Genomic DNA, 19,640 nt, shown 5'->3' with positions numbered 1-19,640 from the left:
GATATCCTGTTGCGTTTATATGTCAGGCCATACCACGTTGAGTACACCGCTTCCCGTCCGATCAGCGAAGTTAAGCAACGTTGGGTCTGGTTAGTACTTGGATGGGTGACCGCCTGGGAACACCAGATGCTGTTGGCATCCCTACGTGTCAAGTGGGGTTGGTGGAGGATTAGTGCCCCTCCCTGTAAAACAGTTAACTCTAAGCCCTTGGCCACCCCATTTGGGATACATGGCGTCTGGCAATGAATGAAAAAATGAATGACTAGGCTAAATGGACTGCCGGGGACGGGTTTGCTGTGCCTTGGCACCGTTTCTTGTTTAGTGTTGAAAATGCATGGTGTCCAAGATGTGTGACATTAAACATTTACCCACTCATTTCCCCCCCCCCCCAAAAAAAAAAAAAAAAGAAAAAAAAAAAGAGGATTTTGAACATCAAGATACTGGTATATAGTTAGAACAGGCGAAACGAGATGAGTAGAGTGTTTTAATAACTAATGGAAACTTCAGGAACTTAAAGTTTGAGATAGTTCTTTAAAATTGAAAATAGCTATAAAAAGAAATAGCCAACCCTACTTTCGGAGTAGCGAATGTCATTGATTTTGGGAAAACTGAAAATCAGCATCCAGAGTCATTTATATTAAAATTCAAATGTAAAGGATAGTTATCGCATGTGCAAAACCTTAGGCTACACCATCTGAGAAATCCCAGTTCTTCAGTCCTTTCCTTACCATCCTTTGTCCTAATCCTGATAACAAAAGGATGTTGGGTATTCTTGGCCCTTACCATAGCATTGTTGATTGTAATCATGGCACACTTCGACCATAACCTCTGTTCTCAAATCTAAAACTAGCTTTATTGTGAGGCTAACTCGTTCAAACTGATGACGTATTTTTTTTTTTTTTTTTTTTTTAGTTTGAACTTACCCTCTCCAGACTACTGAATTCTATTCATTTGGAGAGACTCGAGCTAAGACTTAGATACTCCCTTTATTAATCCCTTCCTGCTAAAGCGTGCTTCTTAGCTGAACAGAACCGCCCTTTAGCCGTTCGAATGAAACATGTATTAGGTACTTGGAGTCAAGTAATTAGTAATGTCGCTTACCAGGTACTGAAAAATTGGCTAGATATTTCATTTTTTACAGTCCCCAGCCACCTTGCTTCGTCGTTTTTTGCCCCACACACAGGGGCAGGAGCTCCAGTTTGTTTCCCTGAATGTGTCACTCACTCATTGCGTCACGGTAGCTTTTTGAAGGATGAAATATGGGAAGCTGTAACCATAGTTTTAGAAGCACATTTTCACATTTTCTGATTTTTCTCTCCCCTACTGTGGTCCAGGCATTATAGGGAATGTGTTTAGGGGTTAAGGGAACCGGTGGTGTATCTGGAGGGCGTCTGGGTCGTATCTACGGTGTGATTAAGGTCTGTGTGATGTGCACCTAGTGTGTGTCTGAGGTGCGTCTGAGGGGATGTCCAAAGATTAAGGACACCCTTTGTGATGAAGTAGTGGACGTGGCTGGGGTCGGTGCGGCAGTTGAAGGTATCCTTTGTCTTGTTAACCAAACATGATGTCTGATCTTCAAATCCCTCCCCATCCGTATATACTGTATGTATGTGTATATATATATATATATATATATATATATATACATATATATATATATATATATATAGATAGATAGATAGATAGATATATATATATATATATATATATATATATATAGACAAGGATTGTGGAAAGTGTTAAGAATATATGGAGTAGATGGGAAGTTGTTGAATGCTGTGAAGAGTATGTACGATGGTGCGAAGGCTGCAGTGCGTGTGGATGGTGAACTAAGTGAATTTTTCTCTTTGAAAGTTGGTTTGAAACAGGGATGTGTCATGTCTCCATGGTTGTTCAATCTGTACATGGATGGGGTAATAAAAGAGGTACAAGGTAGGGTAGTGGATGTTGGAGTGGCCCTGGTGAGAGAGGATAGTGTTTGGAAACTCCTTGTACTGTTGTTTGCAGATGATACTGTGTTGTTGAGTGAAGACGAAGGAGAGCTGCAAGGCTTGGTGGATGAGTTTGAGAGAGTGTGTAAGAAACGGAACCTAAAGGTGAATGTAGGGAAGAGTAAAGTGATGGTCTTTGAGAGAGGTGAAGTTAGTGAATGTACAGCGAGGTTGGATAGTGAGGAATTGGAAAATGTGAGTACGTTTAAGTATTTGGGTAGTGTGATGAGTAAGGACGGAGGTTTGGAGGGTGAAGTGCTTGAAAGGGTACAGCAGGGAAGAAAGGTTGCTGGTTCCTTGAAAGCAGTGATAAGAAACAGGGAAGTGAGCATGGAAGTGAAAAAGTTACTACATGACAGTATTGTGATACCAACTCTAACGTACGGAAGTGAAGCTTGGACATTGTTGGAAGGACACAAGTCAAGAGCGAGAGCAGTGGAAATGAGTTATTTAAGAGGAGCCTGTGGAGTCACGTGGAGAGACAGGCTGACGAATGAGGATATAAAGGAGCGTTGTGGTGTGGATGTGGATGTGATAGGAAGCGTTATGAGGAACACACTGAGGTAGTTTGCCCGTGTGGAGAGGATGGAGGGTGAAAGACTGACGAAGAGAGTGTATGTGAGTGAGGTGGAGGGGGGAAGAGGGAGGGGGAGGCCGAGGATGAGATGGAGGGTTGGGGTGGAGAGGTATATGAGAGAGGGGGTGTGAGTTGGGAGCAGGGCAGTGAAATGGCGGGGGACAGGGCGACTTGGAGACGATTTGTTTGTGGCCACCCCGTGAGGGATTGAGGCGTCTGGCAATATATATATATATATATATATATATATATATATATATATATATATATATATATATATATATATTTGTCTGTCTGTCTGTCTGTCAATCGGTCCTATATGGAAATCGAGAGGGATTTATAAAGAACTCGCTTAATAGCTCTAACAGGTGTAATTTCTTATGGCGAAGTTAGGTGTGTACATTACAGTTGCCAAATTTTTGTGAAAACATTGCCTAAACTGCAAAAAAAAAGTGATTTTCTTATTGTCCCTCTGTTGTTCCAACTTGGAGCTACACGTGTTTTAAAACGACGCTTTATGGAGTGTCGGAGCGTAGCAGGCCGGGCGAGTGGCACAGTCAGGCTGAGCAGGAAATCACGTGTAAATTTGAGGGTTGGACTCAGAAAATATAATTCAGATTAATTGTTGAATCATATAACTGGGACTAATGCAGGTAGCTATTCAGATTGAAATTGGAGCAGAATTTACTAGCATAGAATGCAGTTGTAAAAATTTTGTGTAATATTGCTACAGTTGAAAAAAAAAAATTAAGAAAGAAAAGAAATAGTGGGTTTTCAAAATGTCTCTTTGTTGGTCCGAACTGGAACTACACGATCTTCAGTGCGTCTGACACTTTTTAGAGCTTTTTGGAGAGTCGGAAGGAAGCAGGCTGGGCGGACTGTGCAGGCAGGGCGAGTAGAAGCTCGTGTGTGAATTTGAGGTCTTGGCTCAGAGAAATTAATTCCGGTTAAATGATGAATCATATAACCAGAACTAATGAAAGGTATTCAGATTAGGTGAAGTTTCATATGGCAAAATTGGAACGAATTTGAACTCAGTTATGACAAGTCAGACTCACATCAAACTGGAACTACTGAGGGCTGGACTTTGCGAACAAAACTGAGGCTCATGTGCTAATTTAAGCGTTGAACTTAGAGAACGAAATTCAGATTAATTGGCGGGGGGGACACAATCTGGCCGCACTATGGAGTGGTACTACTACTCTGCGGCCAGGTTGTGTTAGGAAGAATACTGCCACCGTATTCCCTGCGTGTCGTAAAAGGCGACTAAAAGGGGCGGGGTGAGGGGACTAGGGACCCCCTCCTCTGTTTTTTAGTTCCTAAAAAGAGGCAGGCCAGAGAAAGGGATGGGGGATTGAGTTATCCCCGTACCCTGAAGATTGGGTCTATGAATGTGCGTGGATGTAGTACGATTGAGGCTAAAAGGGAGGTGATTGGGAGAATGTTTGTGAGAAGAAAGATGTGTTAGCTTTGAGTGAAGCGAAGATGAAAGGGAAGGATGAGTCTATGTTTGGAAGTGTGACTGGAAGATTGTCTGGTGTTGATAGAGGAAAGGCAAGAGAAGGTGTGGCCTTGTTAGTGAGTCCGGAAGTACAGCAGTGTGTGATTGAATGGAAGAAGGTGTCATCGAGACTGATGTGGGTGAAAGCGAAATTTGAACGTAAGTTGTGGGTGTTTGTGAGTGCATATGGGCCTGGTAGTGAAAGGGATGAAGAAGAGAGGGGGTCTTTTTGGAATGATGTTGATGAGTGTCTGCAGAGTTTTGGAGCTAACGTGAATGTGGTAATGATGGGAGATCTGAATGCTAGAGTGAGAAATGTAGCAGTTGAAGGCATAAGTGGTATGCATGGTGTGCCTGGAAGAAATGAAAATGGGGAACGAATGATAGGGATGTGTGTTGAGCGAGAGATGGTGATTGGAAATACGCTGTTTGAGAAGAAAGATATTTATAAGTATACATGGGTGAGACAGGAGGGTGGAAGGGTTGTTGATAGAGCTTTGATGGACTATGTGGTTGTGTCTAGGAATGTAATAGGAAGATTGTTGGATGTGAGAGTTCTGAGAGGGGAGGGTGGAGGTATGTCTGACCACTACCTGGTGGAGGGAAAGTTAAGAGTAGGTATGAGATGGATGAGAGCTAGGAGGGTTAGGTGTGGCATGGAGGTTTTGAAAGTGAGTGAGTTGGATAAAAGAGGGAAAATGATAGAGTATCAGGAGAAATTGAAAGATGAGTGAAACGCAGTGAAAGATCAGGAAAATGGCAGTGTGGAGGAGGAATGGCAGTTGTTTAAGAATGCTGTGGTGGGGCATGCAGAAGAGGTGTGTGGTGTGAGACGTGTGGGTGGTAGTGTAAGAAAAGGAAGTGAATGGTGGTGCGAGGAAGTAAGTATGGCTGTGGCAGATAAGAGATGTGCATATGAAGTGTGGTTGCAGAGGAAGGATGAGGTGTCATATGAGAGGTATAAGGAAAGGAGGAATAGGGCGAGAAGGGCTGTGTGTGATGCTAAAGTGGCAGCAGATGAGAGTTGGGGTAGGCGGTTGACTGAAAATTTTCAACAGAATAAGAAAATGTTTTGGAAGGAGGTGAAAAGGGTGCCAAAGGCAGAGTCAGGGAAGGAAGAGCGAATAAAAGCAGAGGATGGAAGGATGTTAATTGAGACTGATGCAGTAAGGAAGAGATGAGCAGAGTATTTTGAAAGAGTGTTAAATGTAGAGGAGGAAAGGGTGGCTGAGATTGTGGCAGATGGAAGGGTGCAAGGAATAAATGTGCTGGGAGAGTTGAATGATTCTTTGATCACGATGGAGGATGTGGAGAAAGCAGTAAAGGAGATGAAAATAGGGAAAGCTGCAGGTATGGATGCGTGTGCTGTGGAATGCCTGAAGGGTGGTGGAGTGACTATTGTTGACTGGTTAGTAAGATTGTTGAATGTGTGCTTTGTGAAAGGTATGGTGCCACTTGACTGGGCAAGTGCTTGTGTGGTCCCGTTGTATAAAGGCAAGGATGATAAGTATGAATGTACTAGCTTTAGGGGTATAAGTCTGTTGAGTGTTGTAGGTAAGGTGTAAGGTAGTGTTAATTATGAGAGTTAGAGAGGGTACAGAGGGAGTAATTGGTGATGAGCAGCGTGGCTTTAGGAAAGGGAGGGGATGCGTGGATCAGGTGTTTGCTGTGAACAATTGTGTGAAAAGTATTTAGTGAAAGGCAAAGATGTGTTTTGGGCATTCATGGATTTAGAGAAAGCGTATGACAGAATTGATAGGGAGGCTTTGTGGACTGTTTTAAGATTGTATGGTCTTGATGTTAGGTTCCTAAAAGGGGTGAAAAGTTTTTATCTAAATAGTAGAGCGTGTGTAAGAGTGGGAAATGCTGTGAGTGATTGGTTTCCCGTGAGAGTGGGGCTGCGACAGGGATGTGTGATGTTGCCTTGGTTGTTTAATATTTATGTGGATGGTGTTGTAAGAGAGGTGAATGCAAGTGTTTTAGGTGGAGGTCTGAGTCTGGTGAATGTCGATGGTGGAGAGTGGAATCTTAAGCAGCTGCTATTTGCACATGATACTGCACTGGTGGCTGATTCAGAGGAGAGATTGAGACAGTTGGTAGACGTGTTTGGAAGGGTGTGTGAAAGGAGGAAATTGAAAGCAAATGAGAATAAGAGTAAAGTGATGAAGTGTACGAGGTTGGTAGATGGTAGGGGGATGAATATAGTTTTGAATGGTGAGTTACTTGAGGAGGTAGAGTGTTTTAAATATTTAGGGTCGCATGTTGCTATGGATGGAAGAATAGATGCAGAAGTGAAGTTTAGAATAAATGAAGTAGGCAAGGTGCTGGGAGGAATGAAAAAAGTGTTTAGATGTCGTTCGCTTAGAATGGATGTAAAGAGAAGGCTGTATGAGGGTGTTGTGGTACCGACTGCGTTATATGGGGCTGAAACATGGAATATGGGTGTAGCAGAGAGGAAAAGTTTGAATGTAATGGAGATGAGGTGTCTGAGGAGTATGTGTGGAGTGACGCGTATGGATCGAGTGCGAAATGATGAAGTGCGAAGGAGAACTGGAGTTGTTCGGGAGATGGCTGGTAGAGTTGAGCAGAGGGTGTTGCGATGGTTTGGGCATATAGAGAGAATGGATAATGAGTGATTGGTGAAAAAGATAACTAGATCTGATGTGAGAGGTGTAAGGCTGAGAGGGAGACCACGAATAGGATGGATGGACAGTGTGAAGAGAGCGTTGGATGCGAGAGGGATGTCTGTTGAGCAAGGAAGAGTGGCTGTGCGTGACAGAAATAAATGGAGAGAAATTGTGAATGAATAAATGATGACGCAGCCCTGAGGGGATATTCTCTCGCATTTGGTCTGATTAGCTAGTCAGGTCAGGTGCGAGTAAGGGATGGGTCTATTATGATGTGGCAGGGGTAAACCAGCTCTGCTGTCGGGCCCTGCTGCGGATATCACTGATTGCACTGTGCAGTTGACCCATGTGTGGTGTGATGTGGTGAGGATCTGTCCGTTCTCCCCTTTGGGGCTAAGATGCGAATGACTGTGTTTGAATGGATGAGTAAATGGGGAGTGTGTCGTCCTGTCTTGGCTACCTCCCTTTCCATGGGGGAAGCAGCCTAGGTATATAGATAGATAGATAGATAAACAGGCAGTCCATACATATGTAAAAGAGAATGTTTGTCTCTCCTATATGGAAATCCAGGGGAAGGTATATAGAACTCCAAAAAACAGGTGTTGCTTTTTACGAGACAAAATGTGTACATCACAGTTGCTACAGTGGTGCCCCTGGTGGCCAAAATTAGAACTTAGAAATAATCAAGTCAACATGGTGGAAACATGGTAACCAATTACCATAGAGTTTAAATTGTACAACCACATCATTAGCTACGATGGATCAGATGGGTAGACGGATTGATGGTGTGTGTGGGCAATGTTGGTTGGTGGGTGGGTGACTAGTGAGAAAATAGGTCCGTGGTAGGAATTGGTCCATGGAGAATGTTTCACTAGGGATATAAACTCAAGCAGGAACAAAGATTCACTGGGTAAAGTGGGACCCCAGGGGTCTTCTCACACAGGGGGAGTGGCCTCTCAGAGTCCAGGCAGTGCCAGAATGGACGATCAAAGTTTTACCCGGACACCGTAGAGTACCACTGCAAGTACAGTATGCTGATATCCACAAGGAAAAGGAAACACGAAATATCCCGAGCGCATTCGTGTTGTCACAGCTCTTCTGAAGATGTGAATACACGAAAGCGTTCGGGATACTTCGTGTTTTCATTTCCTTGTGTACATCAGCATATCTATGAATTACGCATTATTAAGTGATTTAGTTCAGTATATGCAGAGACTGAAGACTCTTGGGGTACAGGGTATACGGTATGCATCAAGTCCCAGACCAAATTTAGCATTTTCCGTGCCAGTGCATTGTAGAAACTCACGCATTGTATGTGATTTTTACCTAATGGAGCTGGGCCACTGCCACAGCTTGATTCTATGGCGTCTTTGCATGAAATTTAATGAGCCTTGGGTATGAGAAAGGAATGGGTTTCCCTGATTACTGGTCAAATTCACGCCCCTTGTCTGACTACAGTTCTTCGTCACTTGAGCTGAAAGGGGTTAGACATCTTCACACACACACACACACACACACACACACACACACACACACACACACATGCAAGAGAGGGAGAGAAGAACCAGCATCATAAAAGTGCTGATGATAATGAAATGGCAGTAGAGGCAAGTTATATCGATTAAAATGTTTTACACATTACTTTAACTTCTTAAGTATTTCCTAGCCTGAGTAAAATCATCGGGTGGTAGCAAGAACGCTGTGTAAAAGATGTAATCGTACAGAAATAGGGCCTAGTGGAGATAGCCTCAGCTTTTTAGTGCGATGGGTCTGAAGCTCGAAAAAACTGATGTCGAAATGTTAATAAACCCGAGATTGTAGAAACCCTTCAGTCTGATAACGTTCACTGCTATAATTTTTATCGTCTCACCACCAGGCGATTTTATTCACCCTAGGAAGGATCTTTATCAATGAAAGATTTAAGAAAGCATGTATTGAAAACATTAAGATTGTATACTCTCTAAGCTCAGTAAAATCGTTCGAAGGTAGCGAATAGGATTAAAAAATACGTTGCTGACATAAAAACGAGGGGAGAAGACGCCTCAGTCCCGTTAGGGGTGGCCACAAATAAATCGCCTCCATGTCGCCCTGTCCAGTGCCACTTCACTGTCGTCCAGCTCACACCCCCCTCTCTCATATATCTCTCCACTCCATCCCTCCATCTCATCCTTGGTCTCCTCCTCTCTTTCCCCCCGACTCCATCTCACTCGCACTCTCCTCGTTAGTCTCTCTCCATCCTCTCCACATGGCTAAATCACCTCAGTGTATTTCTTCTAACGTTTCTTATCACATCCACATCCACACCACAGCGCCCCTTCACTTCCTCATTTGTCAGTCTGTCTTTCAAGTCTCCATGTAACTCCACTTGCTCCTTTAAGATAACTCATTTCCACTGCTCTCACTCTTGAATTGTGTCGTTCCAGCAAGGTCCAACCTTCACTTCCATACGTTAGAGCTGGTATCACAATACTGTCATGTAGTGACTTTTTTACTTCCATGCTCACTTCTCTGTACCTTTTCACTGCTTCCAAGGAACCAGCAACCTTTCTTCCCTGTTGTACCCTTTCAAGTACTTCACCCTCTAAAATTCCATCCATATAATGATAATATTATATATTATACACACACACACACACACACACACACACACACACATAAATATATATATATATATATATATATATATATATATATATATATATATATATATATATATATATATATATATAGTGTTACATAGCCTATGATTTCATCATCCTTTGTATAATTCTAATGTACAGTATGCTGCATGTTTGATCATGATTCGCCACGTGGCTTCCATAGTGACCAGGCTTGCGTGTTCCATCTTACTTCTCCTTCTCCCCCTTATAGTATAGTAAGTCGTTCTTTTTGTTGTTCAGAGCAGGAGTGTCAACTCTTCGTCCTCTATGCCTTCATTTGCGCGTCCTTCTTACAAGTTGAATCAAGCTCTGCCGGCCCCCTATATAATGAGCTCAGTCTCTGCATTAGTTGCCACTTAGATCTACTCCTCATTCTGTTCACATCTCTGTCCTCCCCTGTACAGTATATTATTATTGTGAGTGTTCAGGAAGTCTCCAGCCATCTAGCTGCTGTATAATTTGAGTATAAGTGTTATTACCATTTTTCTTGTACCGTATAGCATAAGGCATTAATTCGTAAGCCTGGTAAAGTTTTTACTATCAGCCAGTATTAGTAATATTTTGTATCTGTAATAATATTATCAGCCAGTATTAGTAATATTTTGTATCTGCAATAATATTATATCTTGCTTTAACTGAGCATTATCCGGTTTTCTCCTTTTATCAGGGCTGACTTAGATAAATTTGCTCTTGCTAAATTCGTGTTAATAGAGGCTATTGCAGTTAACCATATATGTAACCTGTTTTGCCATTACATTGTCCTTATGAGTCCTGAATGTTTAGTTGTTAGTTTGTGCATTAAACTTTAACTTGTAATTTTACCTAAGTCTTTTGTTTTGAACCTGGAACTTTGCGGGACAGTAGTGATTTTAGTATTCTCATAACAATATATATATATATATATATATATATATATATATATATATATATATATATATATATGAAGGAGAGTAAGAGAGTAAAAAGTGAGTGGATGAAGAGTTTGGGAGGAATCTGAGTGTGAAATGGAGGGAGAGTAAGATATTGTTTTGGAAGGAGGCAAAGAAGGTAAGATTGCTAGTGTGGAAGGGGCAATAGTAGGGGAGAGAAAGATGGGAATAATAGATTGTTTGTAGAGAAGGGAGAAAATGAGGAGATGGAAGGAGGACTTTGAGGATTTGTTGATTGTAGAGATTGAAACCAGTGCGAGTTTACGCGGTTGGGGAATGGCTGGGATAACAAGAGATGAGAGGTTGGAGGAAGAGATCAGCAGGGTGGAAGTAGCTGAAGCAATGAAGATCAAGATGGGAAAGGCCCCAGGAACTGATGGAGTGTGTGGTGAAATGCTGAAGTATGGGGGTGAGATTGTTGTGGAGTGGATATGGAAATTGTGTACGAAGTGTTCCACAGGACTGGAAATTAGATATAACTGTTCCATTATATAAAGAAAAAGGGGAGAGAGAATTATGTTGTAACCATGTGAGTATTTGCCGTCTTAGCGTGATTGTAAAAATGTATGGTAGAATACTGACTGATAGGGTTAGGCATATAGCAGAGGAGCTAGTTGAAGAAGAACAAGGGGGATTTAGAAAGGGAAAAGGGTGTGTAGATCAGATATCTGTTCTAAGATGTTTAGTGGAGAAGTATTTAGAGAAGGGAATGAAAGTTTATGCTGCCTTCATGAACTTGGAGAAAGCATATGACAGAGTAGATAGGCAAGGTATGTGGAAGGTATTAAGAATATATGGAGTGGATGGGAAATTGCTGAGTGCTGTGAAGAGTATGTACGTGGGAGCTAGGGCTATGGTGTGAGTGGATGGTGAGTTGAGTGAGTTCTTTGATCTAAACGTGGGAGTGAAACAGGGATGTGTGGTGTCTCCATGGCTGTTTAATGTATTCATGGATGGGGTTGTAAAGGAGGTGCAAGGTAGGGCAGTGGATGTCGGGGTGGCTCTAAGGAATGAGGGTGAGGTGTGGAAGATACCGGTGTTGCTGTTTGCTGATGATACAGTATTGTTGAGATGAATGGGAGTTGCAAGGTTTGGTGAATGAATTTGGGACAGTGTGTAAGAGGAGAAATCTGAAAGTTAATGTAAACAATAGTAAAGTTATAGTGTTTGAGAGGAATGAAGTCACAGAATGCACAATGAGGTTGGATAGTGAGGATATGGAGAATGTGAGTGCATTCAAGCAGGCTACATGGGTAATGTGATGAGTAAGTATGGAAGTTTGGGGGAAGAGGTGTTTGAATGGGTACAGCAGGGAAGGAAGGTTGTTGGTTCACTGAAAGCGGTGATGAGAAATAGGGAGGTGAGTATGGAAGATAAGAAGTCACTGCATGATAGTATTGTGATCCCTACCCTGACAGCGAGGCGTGGACTTTGCAAGAGGGGAACAAGTCAACAGTGAGAGCAGTGGAAATGAGTTACCTGTGAGGAGCATGCAGAGTGACATGGAGGGACAGGTTGACGAATGAAGAAGTGAAAGAACGTTGTGGGGTGGATGTGGCTGTGACTGAGAAACTTAGGAGAAATACACTAAGGTGGTTTGTACATGTGGAGAGAAATGGGAATGAAACTGACTAAGAGGGTGTATCTAGGTGAAGTGGAGGGAGGGAGAGGGAGGGGGAGACCGACGATGAGGTGGAGGGATGAAGTTGAGAGGTATATGAGGGAAGGGGGAGTGAGTTGGGAGGAGGGCAGTCAAATGGTGGGTGAAAGAGCTACTTGGAGGCGTTTTGCTGTAGCCACCCTTTGCAGGATTAGGGCGTCTGTCTGTCTGTCTGTCTGTCTGTCTCTCTCTCTCTCTCTCTGTATATATATATATATATATATATATATATATATGTATGTATGTATGTATATTATCGCGCTTCTGAAGCGTGTGTGTGTGTGTGTGTGTGTGTGTGTGTGTGTGTGTGTGATATTTTTTAGAACCGTCGGCCAAAGATTAATAGCAAAGGATTAGATCTAAGTTTTTGTCCACTTACACCAAACTTGATGGAAAGATAGAGAATAAGGCACCAGGGAAGGAATTTGATTCTAAGAAAAATAAGGCAAAGATCACGGCACAGGATAGGGTCAAATATCGACCCCTGTATCTGTGAACTACCTAAAGTGGTTTATATCTGATTTAGACCAACTTTGATGGACGTACTGTAAAGGGTTGACCTATTGTGTCTGAAAAAAAATAGGTCGAAGGTAAAGGGCGCAAGATAGTCAGCTTGACCAGTTCTTATCTGACTCGGACCAACTATGGGAAGTGGTTCAGGGTAGGTCAGATATAAAGAGATTTGGTTTTGAGATCAGTCAAAGGTCACAGTCTTAGGGGAAGGTCGGCTCAATATTTTTTACCCAATTTTAATCAAAATTGGTGGAAGAAATTGTGGTTCTGCGTGAATGAAATTATTCAGTTTTGAGAGGGATTGGGCAATGATCAAGGTCACAGTCTCGATTGCACCTTCTTGTTTATTTATTTATACCCGAGCTCACAATGCAATGCAAGTACTATGAATTGCTCGATGTGTGTGTGTGAACAAAATTACCCAACCAGAGTTTATCTGAATTTAAACAAACGTCATGGAGGATTGGGGGTCTCCGTCAGCCGTAAGGAATCATCGGTTTCCAGCAATGGATGACCCTGCAGGGTTGGTTACTTGCCTGCAGTTGATGAGTCCTATTGTGTATCAGATACAATGGGCTAGAGGTCAAGGTCACACTGCAAGATCATCCCCAACAATTTGTATTTGATTTGGACCAGATTTGGTTGGAGGGTTGAGGGTATGGCAAGGACAGATGAAAATTATTAGTCATAGGTCCCCGTCACAGGTCTGTGTCACTGTTCAACTTGTGTGTGATTGCATGAGCAAAGTACCCTAACTAAGACAGTTTTGTCTGATTCTGACCAAACTCGGTTGAGGGGTTGAAGGTCAGACAGGGGCTTGAGAGTTTTATAGAACACTAAGACAGAGGTTAAGGTAACACAGCAAGGTCCCTTAAAGCAGTTTTTATCTGATTTAGACAAATTTAGTGGAATGGTTCAGGATATGCAGTGATGAAGGGGGTTGACTCTAAGAACAGTCAAAGGTAAATATCACAAGGAAATGTCAACAGTTAAAGTCTCAAGACAAGGTCATCGCAAACAGTTTTGTTCTGAGTTGGACCAAACTTGTTTGGAGGATTGAGAGTCAGACAAAGAATTAAGCAATTCAGTTTTGGTAACAATTGGTCAAAGGTTAGCATCATAGGGCAAGGTCAGATTTGGGGTCCCTAGATAAACTGTTGGGCGCAGGTATTCCACTCTATATGCTCCTGCTTATTTATTTATTCATTGTTTATTGTTGAACCCTGCCAATGGAATAGGCGGGCCTACTATCACCTTTGTTTCTGAGCCTCTTAAGTTACTGTATCCCAGCATAGAACTGATTCAAAATAGACTCCCCAGAGCGACTCTCTCAATCTTCTCTGTGTCTAACAAGATGTTAGGCGATGTTTCCTGATCGTACCTCTGTTCAGGGTCTTTTGGGGGCCCTTTTAGGCCCTATTTATGTATTGTGCAACATTCAGCCTGGTGCCCATCAGCCGGGTTGCACCAGTATTGTCGCACTGTAGAGCTAGGTCTCGTGTAAATCGTGTTCAGAACCTTCAGAAGTATAATACATATAATAATACTGCATGTCACTAAAAGATATGAATGAAAAAGACAAGTAACAGTAGAGACAAATGTGAATCATTTTTTAGCTTAGAGACATCTTTTATTTATGATGGTTAGTGGGAAGAGAAGTTTGGTCAAGAAGATATATTAGGGGAAAACAGAAAAGAGTGTTATGGTACAGTTGTATGGTGAAGGTTACTTGTTGCTGTTAGTGTTTGGGTTAAACATTTTTGTTACCTTATTTCTATATCCCCGGCATACCTACTAAGGATAGGCCTTATTTCTCACCCACTGTAGTTCGAGCATTCATGCTTGGGAGGCCCTGTGAGTTAGGACTGGTGATTAATCCAGTATCTTCGTTTTGACTAGGTGGAGGTTAGTTTTTTTCAGGAAAACTTCAGAATTTGCATAGGGATGTGAATGTTAATTCTCCCTTAGTTATGTAGTTGGTGATCAACTCATGGGATGTTAGTGTATGGCTTGAAATTCTACAGCTTTTTTGATGTTTTATATTTCCTTGGATGCTAATGACACGTGATTTAATTCTGCCCAGTGTTACCAGTGTGAATTTGTTTATTTTGACTTTATTTTCCAAGTCTTCTCATAGTTTTCCAGTCTGATCGTCTCGCTCTGAACAAGCTGGCCATGTTGGGCTAATGTACCATATGCCACTACTGTTTACGTTGCGTCATTGGCATAGCAGATGTTGAGGGACTGTGGGGTGGTGGGTGGGGGCATGTCCCGTGTGAATGTAATAAATAAGACTGGACTTAACACCAGCCCTTGAGACACCCCATTGTGGAGTAGAAAAATTAGAGGATTTGTTATTGTTTATTGTGACATTGGCTATATGATTTTCTAGGAAGTTGCATAACAACTCTGCTGCTTCAGTCATACTTAGTTGTCGTACTTTATACTGTAATGGCCTTAAGTATATCCTTTCGTATTGCGGTGCACGTTATACTACGGCCTTTTGCCACTACATTTTTTTCTTTGGCTGTAGTTGTTGCTGATTTTGTGTATCTGTTTTGTCTGAATCCATATTGATTGGGATTGTAAAGATTATAACCCTCTAAGTTCCATCAGAGCCGGAGATTTATTATTCTTTCAAAGTAATTTCTCTGGGACTTCTAGCCGGGAGACTGAGCAGTAGTTTTGTGAATCGGTTCATGTTTTTCCTGTTTTAGGCATCATTTATTTAGATCCCTCTCTATATTTTGTTGGAAAGCATCCAGTGTTTACATTGCATTGTATACCTGTATGTATAGCATGTATTTAAGTCCTTTTGGCGGTAGCATGTTGATTTTTTTTTTTTTTTTATGTTTCTGGCTTTTCCCAGGAGCTGCATTTCTCGTGTTTACGCCTGCCAATAAAAGTTGGAGTACGTTTTGTATTCACCTCTGTTTGTTTGTTCATAAGAAGTCTCAAAAAGTTATTGATGGATTTCAGTGAAATTTTGTGGATATCTGGGTCAATGACCAAGGAAGTGTTCATTAAATTTTGTTGGTGAATTCAAATCACTGTTCAAGATTTTTTTTTTTTTTTTTGTCTGTCCACTAGATATCTCAAAAAGTTATTAATGTATTTTAATTAATTTTTCTGGATATGTAAGTCATGAGCCAAAGAATAGTTGACTAAATTTAGGTGGTGATCTGGGTTGTCTGGTACAGGCGTTGAAGGAGGTGTGCATTCTCTAAATGCTGTCTTTCATAATAAATGAAGCTGTGCATAGTTCAGCTGCATCTGTTTGCCTAGACAAGTCGTAAATCATGGGAGAGCCTGTTCAAGTTTATATGGAGGTGTAGAGTGGTCCTGGGTTTATAGCTGGTAACGAGGCATCTCTCGTTAGTGTGGTTGTAAGTTACATTGTCCTCTGGTGTAATCTGAAACACTTCCTTTCTTACAAGTATTCAAAAGTTTACAAGTGATGTTATAGTCATTATCTGTTTTCTGACCATCTTTTCTTACTTTATTTGTTTTCTGGGGTTAACATGTAAAAGTTCAATGCCCTCTCAGAAGGATTTTGGATCTTTGTATTTGTCTGCTACTTTCGTGATAGTGTTCTGTCAGTGTATTTCTTGTTGTTTTGCTGTTCTCATGGAGTGTTTGCTGTAACTGGCGTGGCAGCATTCCTGGTATAGTTCAAATGTCCATCCGTGTTTGCTGGTTTATGTTCTTATGTTGCTAAACCTATGTTTGGCGCCTGTCATCATGCAGTCAGGTGGAGGATATGACAGTGTTTTATGGAAGGAGAGGGGGATGGCTTGAGCTTGAGCCGGTTTTACTGTTTTTTACTTGGCATCTAGAGCTGTGTCTGTTTCCTCTGATTGTTTCACTTCTAGGTTGAGGTCTGGTAAGTTGGTATTCAATATTTGTTTATATACTGTAGTTCCCAGTTTCCTTATTTGGTATCATGATATTTTGGTTTGGGGACAACAGTTGGCACTGCATATAGTAAAGATAAATTTGTAAAATGCAAGTAGGAAGGAGCCAAAGGCTAGAAGCCAGCAAGATTGTTCCTTCCAAAAAAATATAAAAACAAGTCAACATAGAGCCAACTTCAAGATCCGTTAATTTCGAGATGTATAAGCACGCTGCGTTTCAAAGACTGGAGGTCATAGACAGTAAGAAATACAAACAAAGGAAGACAGTTCTTGAGTTGACCTGTTGCATACATGAAGGAGTGGCAGTGACAGGTAACTCTTGCATTAGACAGTTGAACAGAAAAGAGATTAAGGTTTGCTTCTGGATGGGTGCTACACACCCGCTATAAAGGTGGAGCAAGCAGATGCTAAAGAGGAGCAGTGATCATTAAAGTATCAGTAGAAAAGAGAAAAAGGTGCAACAGCGATGCAAAGATACAGAGGTTGAAGGTAACCAGTAAGAGGAGGAGAGTTAATGACACAAAAAGCCTTTGCTTCCACCATGCTGAGAAGAGCTGTATGTGGAGAGCCTCCCCATTAATGAGAGTTGTACTCTGCACAGGGCCAAGTAAAACCACTGTATAAAGTCATCAAACTGTGCAAGCGTAAAGATGGCATAGAGTCAGCATAGCACAACTACTCTCTTTGAAGAAGATTTTACAGGAGAGGTTATATGATCTTTCCAAGATTAATCCCAAGAGAATGAAACCCCAGGTATGTTCAAAGATGATGCAGTATTGACTTGGATATTGTGAAAAAGTAGATGATACTACTGTGGTATATTCTGACGGGGCAAGAGATGTAAAGACTACGTTTTTGATGCCCTAAAATCAGCAGGGTTACTCCTACCCCAGTCAGACATATGAGCTAAGCCAGGCATTAACTGTGCTATAAACTTATTCCTTGTTTGTTGAAGTAACTGCCGAGATCGACATTGAGGGAAGCGAATGGAAAGGTGAAGGGTGGAGTCATCAGTGTACGAGTGGGTAGGGTTAGATGTACAGCTTAGGTCACTGAGGAATAGAAGGAAGAGAGTTGGTGATAGAACAGAACCCTGATGAACACCACTGTTGATAGCTTTAAGAGAAGAATAGTGGGTGTCTGCAACAGCAGCTATAGAACGACCAGAAAGGAAGCTAGAGATGAAGGCACAGATAGAAGGATAGAAACTGAAAGAAGGCAATCTGAAAATGGAAGATGTATGCCTGACTCAATTGAAATTGGTAAATGGAGGCTACTGGTGAATGGACCCTGGGCTGTGGGAATGTTGTGTTGTTTTTTTCCGTTTATAATGATAACATCAGGTGGTAAGTGGCGTGTGCCCAGTAAAAGTTTGGAAGAAAGGTTCGCCATGTTGCTTTCCATAGAGCTATATTAATTTTATGACATTTTTCCTGGTGCTGTTTGTTGTTGAGTGTCCTACACTTGTGTGCCTAGCATTAAGGTCGCCGATAATATACATTGGTTCAGGCATTCTTAATATCTTATAGTAGCCTGGAATCATCATTTTGCCCTCCCTTCAGGGCGTGTATGAGGTGGCAAGGTTAATGAGTCCCAGTGACTCATGACTTTGAGTGAGATTGTGTCTGAGTAATCAAAATTGTCATTTATCTTATGCTGAATAGACTTCATGATCGGTATGGCCTATGCAATTTTGTTGATAGCAAGTGTAACTTGGGATTCTTAACAAGTGGTCATTGGACAGACCGTGACGTTATGTATGATAACGTCCAGCTGCTCATGCATGTATGTACACATGAGTTCAGAATGTTTAATTTTGCTGTAATGTACACTATGTTGAATCACCAGTGTATTTACATACTGTGTAAATATCTTGTAGGATTTTGCCTTAGTCATTCCAGTACCAAAAGGTAAGACTGTCAACAGATAGGCTATTACTACCTCGACGTTATCTGTCGTTTTTGTGATGCAGTTCGGTGGATGAGACCAAACCTTTGGAAAGCGGCAAGCTGGAAGCTGCACCATGACGACACCTCTGCCCATTCTTCTCAACTGATCCAGAAATTTTTGGTCAAGCACAACACCCCACAGATCCGGCAGGCTCCCTACTCACCAGACATAGTCCCATGCAACTTTTGGTTATTCCCCAAGCTCAAAACTCTGCTGAAGGGTTCCCAGTTTGAGATGAGAGAAGAGATCATGACGAATGCGATAAGGCACCTGCAGGAGATACTGAATCCGACTTTGAAAAATCTTTCAGGCAGTGGAAAGAATGGTGGACTGCATGTGCCAAGTCAGAAGGTACCTACTTTGAGGGGGATTAGTGTCCTAGTTCAACTGGTTAGCTATTTATTTTTTAAGAGCCTAAGGTCGGATACTTTCTCAAGAGACTTCGTATGAGCTGTTTGGAATTAGTTAAGTTCCTACATTCCATTTTCTAGTTTCATCGTATAATTAGAGTTATAACAGAAAATGTGTGGGGGTAACTAATATTTATAATACAAGACTTCAAATCCTCAGTATAAGTGGTTAGCTGGAATGTCCAGTCCATCGTTTAAGGGTTTGTAACAGAGCGAGTGAGGAGAGATTTCTAGGTGTATATGTGGAACACGAATGCTACATCCGTATCTGTGACTTCAGGTGCATGATTGGGAATGTTTATTTCCTGAAAGAGATCAGAGAGAGTAGAGAGGAGAGTTCCTGGTCTACATCTGTCATTAACCCAGTGCACATGCGGTCACTGTTGCTGTCAAAATTTGTGTCTCCTGTGGGTAATAATGGTTGTGTTCTGACCCTTATTGACCCATTTTCAGTATGTCATGTTCAGGTTCATTTTGTTGGTGTTCATGCTAGCATATTTTGCCTTGACAGCCTGCTTCATTAAGGGGCATTACATAGCCACTCATAAATGCTGACCTCCTCGTAATAGACAGTGAGGGGTTGTTCCTGGTGCAGTCTCACCATATGTACCCCTCCTCATTACAAACTGAGCAAATCTTGTACTCACTTGGGGGGGGGGGGGGAATGCCGTGGGGCGCTTAGTCCCGCTTGACCTCAGACTGCATCCATGAGGGTCCCCCCCTGTGCAGGTGACTCTCACTCTTCACCCTAAGTATCTCTTGATATTAATAATCAACCTGCTCCAGCCATGAGTTCCATGGCCTTCCACTTAGCCTCCTCCACCCTGGGTTAACTCTCTCAGAGATCACCCTGTGGGCAGAGTCAGCCTCAGGAAAATGGGCCATGTGCCATAAAACTGAGGTTGGCA

General features: G+C 41.9%; 1 protein-coding gene and 1 non-coding gene across 2 annotated transcripts in view; both read left to right on the top strand.

Annotated features, from left to right (window-relative positions):
• Positions 1-19,640, top strand: part of jus (EB domain-containing julius seizure protein) — a 690,978-nt gene that overhangs the window by 2,292 nt on the left and 669,046 nt on the right. The gene's annotated exons all lie outside the window — the stretch shown is intronic.
• On the top strand, positions 20-140 carry LOC145392308 (5S ribosomal RNA). Its single transcript, XR_013895978.1, has one exon. It is a non-coding gene; the product is annotated as a 5S ribosomal RNA (ribosomal RNA).

This window comes from Coenobita brevimanus, chromosome 21 (genome assembly GCF_032717465.1).
Source record: "Coenobita brevimanus isolate Jiangsu-jjx chromosome 21, ASM3271746v2, whole genome shotgun sequence".
NCBI classification, from domain to species: domain Eukaryota; kingdom Metazoa; phylum Arthropoda; class Malacostraca; order Decapoda; family Coenobitidae; genus Coenobita; species Coenobita brevimanus.
Note: the sequence above shows the minus strand (reverse complement) of the source record. Positions and strands in the feature narration are given on the sequence as shown.